Genomic DNA, 6,000 nt, shown 5'->3' with positions numbered 1-6,000 from the left:
CCAACAACATCTTCAACAGAATCCACTTTCTTTCTGCTAACAATTTTCGGTTCATTGACTTTTAGTCTTTTTGCAACAACCTCCCTACTATTACTGCTATTTCTACGTTTCCGGCCTACCACACGTTTCTCAAACAAAGGATATTGAGGCAAATGTGGCGCATACTCTCTTCTTAACCTATTGTATTCCTTAACACAATCTAGATCCGCACAAATGTTTCTGACATCACAGTCAATTAAGTACAATCCCGATAAAGTTCTAACTCGTGACAATGCCACATATGCCATACCCTCCTTGAACACAGAACTGCCAATATTCACCAATGCACAGTCTACACTTAAACCTTGCGATTTATGGATTGTCACCGCATATGCCAAGCAAACAGGAAACTGTTTACGGCGAACATATAAGTCTTTAACAAGCAAAAACCTAGCAGAACAACGACCAATTTGCTGTACTTCCTCAATGCCATCAAATTTAATTCTTAAAAATTCTATTCCATCTCTATTTCTGTATTTCTCAAAATCAACAACATTACCCATTGATCCATTTACCAGACCTCTTTCTACATGTAAATTCCTTCTCAAAATGATTCGGCAATTTAAACACACATTCAAAGTCTTTTCAAAACCCGCTGTTTTAGATATAGTCTTCTCTAATGAATCCAATTTTGATTTCAAATTGTCTGACAAAATAATTGTTGATCCCATATGCTCTAATTTGTCGATAGCTTCAAGTTTCATAATCTCTTGCTTTTCTAAATTCAACATTTTGTTGTTGAAGATGGCACATTCTGCAAGAGTTGGCATGAGACATATCCCGGATTTCTTCTCAGTAATTTTCAGAAAAATATTCTCAGGCACAATCTCTTGTTTGGGATATAAATTTGACAGTAATCGTGCATTTAAAGCTTCTTTCCCATGCTCAGTCACTTTTCCAATTCTAATATCTTGTAGAATATTCTTGTAATCTTCATCCTTTGCCTGACGCATATTTTGATGCAGTTCTGCATAATTGAAGTTTAACCATATATTGACGTTGCCAATGCTCCCTAGGCACTTCCTGGTATCTTCATGCGTGAGTATTTTGAACACAGGTTGACCTTTTACTGGTGTCAGCTGCAGAAGATCTCCGAAAACAATGATGTGTTTCCCACCAAATAACACATCATATTCAGTTTTAAGTACTTCTTGCATTCTCAAATGCACAAAGGCAAGCATGACATTGGAAACCATGCTTACTTCGTCAATGATAAGTAGTTTCATTTTCCTCAAGACTCTTGAAACTTCACAGCAAGCATCTCCAGATAACTTGTTGTATTGTAATTTGTTGTCATGCTCCACCGGCAGCATCAGTAGACGATGCAAAGTAATACCTTTAATGTTATGTGCTGCCAGTCCAGTAGGAGCGGTGACAACACAAGACAGCGATGACTCAGTCCTTTCCTGCAAATAACAAGAGATTGCTTTAATGAGGAAACTTTTTCCAGTTCCCGCTTCTCCACTCATGTACAGTCGGACAGGCTTCAACGATGTACATGAGCACTTGTTCTTCTCATGACTTAATCCGTGCTCAATTTCCTTGGTAACTTCATCATATATTTTCCTCTGCTCAACGTTGAGTTGTTTTTCCAAGTCTTCTAAGTTAACTGAATCCTCCTGAGCATGTGCCATGGCTCTTTCTACTTCATTCCTAGCAGTGGCAGCTTCATTTTCGATAATAGGTCCTCCAAGTGGATCTTGACTCAATGAAACAGAACTCTGACTGTCCTGAGAACTGTCTCTGGCAATCTCGGCCGCAATCGTTGCTTCCTGCTCAATTTCCAAAGTTAGCATTTCTTGATATTTAGAAAAAGCAAGACATTCTATGGACTCCTTGGCTGCATTGAAAGAGTCTTCGTAACAGAGGAAATCTCCAAGCAGTTCCTCTTCTGCACGCCAAGGCTTGAAAAGTTGCAAAAGTGCTAAATAAAAAAACTCCTTTTTTTCTGGAGATTCACCACTCAATTTTCGATGGTTTACTAATTGGCATTTTCTTTGCTTGACCAGGCATCCCTCACTTCCAATTACAGCATACACTCCTTTCTCAATATCTTCTTTGATGTTCCTCTTGAATATATAATTTTGGAGAACCTCATATAGACAAACATTCTCAAGGTGACTGCTTCGATTTGGATAATATGTATCCAACATGTTGGTCTTCAAAATTTCGGTACTGTTTGGTTCCTTTTCTGCCAAATACTCAATTTCCCGGACAGGTTTTAGAACTCGATTTCGCGTTGCAGCAAGACCAAGAGTCGCCCAAACGAGACTCCTGGATTTGGCATAGAGACTTGCTGAAGACAATCGATCAGAACATTCGTAAGCTCCGATTTCTCGATGCGACAACATCTTCAGACTGAAACTGTACAACTTCTTGCTGAGGCTCTTTTCATGGGAAATGTCCTCCCACATATCCTTCAGTTCGGTCTTTTCTTTTTTGGTGATGTAAGATGTCACATACCGAGCCACAGCCATACAGTTGTCAGCCACAAACTGTATATCCATGTTAGCATTCCACATGGACAAAATCACTGGGTTGTAGTCATTGATGTACTTGGACTCTTCGTTCCTTTTCAAATTGTATGTATTCTTGGGTGATTTCCTCGTCACATTATGTCGCAGCGAAGACATCAAACTGTTCACTCTTCCTTTAGAAATCACCGGTCGTGGAAAGTTGAAACGACATTTGGTGTAGAACTTGTCCTTGTTTCTGAATTTACGACGACAGTACTTTCCACAACGATGGCTTTGGAAACGTAGAACTTGTTCTCTTAGACTTTTCTTCTCCGTTGCGTTTGGAACAGCACACGTAGAATACTGTTCGGTGAAATTCATCACTAAGTCATCCGGATCTGTTCCAAATTTAGGTGCATCCTTGATCCACAACAACATATGTATATGAGGGGCACCTCTTGCTTGGTACTCCTTTCTCCAGAAGAAATCCAACACCTCTCCAAGAGGTGGATTCTTTTTATTTGTGATGAAAGACATCATAGCTTCAAATCTATGATTGAAGTACCTGCATACATTCACTGGATCCAAAGAACACAGTTCTCCAGGTGTCTTGAATTCAATGTTTTCAATATTTCCATTTGCCTCTCGTAGAAATTCAAGTAAGTCTTCCCAGCCATACTCGGCACAGCTCAGAGTGAGGAACCATGTTGGAGTTCCTAAGTTCCTCAGCATACATTTTAAATCACCATGACGACGGTACCAGTACTCATTAGTACCACGCTGACACGCCATGAGATTAATTAAGTGAGAATCCAAAATACTGTCTTGGACATTGACTTTATGCATAAAGTCACTTGCCGAGATGTTTCGCATCTGTATACCACTTTTTAAGATGTGGTTCACTGCATATGACAGTCCAGACAGATCGCTTTCAAACAGGAGATGAAACAAATAGGGAATGCATTGCCGAAACCTAGGATCTTCTGCATACAATCGTAAAGTCCGGTATTCAGACGCAGGAATTTGATGAGGTCGCTCATCATATCTTCCTCCTTGACCTGTGGGAAATAGCTGTGGGAAACACCGAGCTTCCAAACTTTCCTCCCAAACACTAATGGGACTCCCTTTGGCTTGTTTCATTTGAAACAACTCAATAGCATTCCCCATGACTTCCTTGGAATGCAAAGGATGAACACTATAATGTTCATATATTTCTTCACTTTTAGAGGCCTCTACTTTCTCAATTTGGCCAGCACACAAATCGCTATCCTCTTCATCACTTACTTCCTCTTCTGCAACATATACATTCTTATAGTACTTATTATTTTTCTTCAAATACACTGTTGCCTTTTTGACTTTCCTAACATCCACTAAATCTTGCCATATTTTCTTATTCTTTGTCGGAACCCCATTAACCAAGATAACCAGAGGTTCCTCTTCCACTTTTTCTATTCCAATTGTGTTAATGTTTTTGTTCAAATCTAGAGGCAAATAAACAACTCTTCCCTTTAATCCTCTCTGTAAATCTGCTGGAGGCAACTTCCCTGTCTTTGGCTCCATTCTTACAATAGCCTGAAAGGGATGGATACTTTGAATCAAAATAGATTCATAAGTATTTAAATCCTTCAATTCAGAAGGAATCTCAACCAATTCCAGATTATTATGAACTGCCCTAGCAGGCATCTGGTTTTGGTTTAATTTATTACAACAATAAGTACACACACGTTGATCCGATCCCAAATCAAAATAATTTTCTACCATCAAGTATGTGGCAAAATCCTTCCATTCACTATTATTTTCCCTTTCACTTTTTGCATATAAATCCACTACCTTAGTCTGATTCTTATAATAAGTGCGTCGACAACATACACAAGTGAAATTAGGCCTCTCACTTGATTTCATCTGAAACATGGCAATTTCCTTCTGAAAATTATCTGTACTGGAAACCTGTACATTATCTTCCACATTACCCTCTACTTCAGGGTCAGTTTGAACATTCTCATCTTTACTACCAAAGTAACAAAACTCAATTTCTTCACAAATATTCTTCACATCTATTTCAGAACCATGCAAAAGAGCAGCACATAATTGTTTAAGCATAATTGCTGGACTCTTAGCATAATACAACATTCTCACTAATTTTCTTACTTTATTATGATGCACTGCTAGCATCCTGAAATGATGAAAAACACTCTGGCATACTCTCCTGGAAAGACAAGCCAGTGAATGACCACGCAAACCTGTCATTTGTCTCACTCTGCAAGGATCTAAATCTTGCAACAACTTCATTTTCTGCTTCAAACTTTTCTTATTAAATGTCCGTATAAAATCACAAAGCAAATTGATGGAAACCTGTCGCACACTGCAAATAGAACTACACTTCCAAATGTACACAGGACCCTTAGGACGTCTTCCTAAAACCTCATCACTTAGCGCCTCTTCTGTCTCTGTTGTCACAAGTTGTTCTTTTTCAACTGGACAACCATCCTTCACTTCATAAGCTCGACCACTGATGTCAACTGCATGCACCAAATCATTATCCTGAAAATAAGTCTCCTCATTAAAAAATGCCTCAGAACTTGAACTATGCATCCATTCTCCGGAAAAAACTTCACAAAAGTTAGTACGATTTACTACTCTCTTCCATCTACTTTTTGTTTTGAAATCAGAAATTACCTTGCTTAGTTTCCTAATTCTATTGATTACCAAAATAAACAACTTTCGCTTAATTTCAAAAGCATGATCAATAATTTTCTCTACATTTTTCTTCTTCTTATAAAATGCCGCTTTCTGTTGGCCTTTCTTTTTAATATTTTTCAATAAATTAACTAATATCCTATTACGGAACATTCGATTTCGAATGTCCCTAAACTGTTGTTTCCTTCTACTATCATGCACAGAGTTATCTCTTCCTCTACCAGTAACATTTGTGATGGGTCTCTCCTTTCCATTTAAATTACTTTTCTTTTTGTGAACTGAAACATTTTTTTGAGCAAAACTTTTTTTACTACAAATATTTCTTAAGAATGATTTCGTGCTCTTACCCGGACCTTTCTTGGTGTTTTGACAAGTATTTGGGGAAGAGGACTGCTGCAATAAAACATCATCCTGCTGTCTTTGACGTTTTCTAGCCTTTCTTATTCTACTTTTGGAAGGCATTTTACAAACTATGAAAGAATCTGCAGTTGAATCTGTGGAAAAATATAATATAAAATGTTATTAACCACTATTACCAAACAGTAAATAAATAACAGTCATCTAAAACTTAATGCCGTACTAATTATTTAACATAGCAAATATTTTCCACCAGCACTGCATCACAAAAATGACACTCAATGGTACAAAACAGGCATACAACACTCATAAATCACTCCCTAATATTTTAAATCATTAATTCAGGATGACGATAAGATGTAGCCTATCTAAAGATTTGTTTAGGCCCAGATCTTTAGACTGGGGTGAATGTGTGTCATTGATCCACATTCAGTCCATCACCTGTTTTGTT

The sequence above is a fragment of the Lissotriton vulgaris genome, unplaced genomic scaffold (assembly GCF_964263255.1).
Source record: "Lissotriton vulgaris unplaced genomic scaffold, aLisVul1.2 SCAFFOLD_3912, whole genome shotgun sequence".
NCBI lineage: Eukaryota > Metazoa > Chordata > Amphibia > Caudata > Salamandridae > Lissotriton > Lissotriton vulgaris.
Note: the sequence above shows the minus strand (reverse complement) of the source record.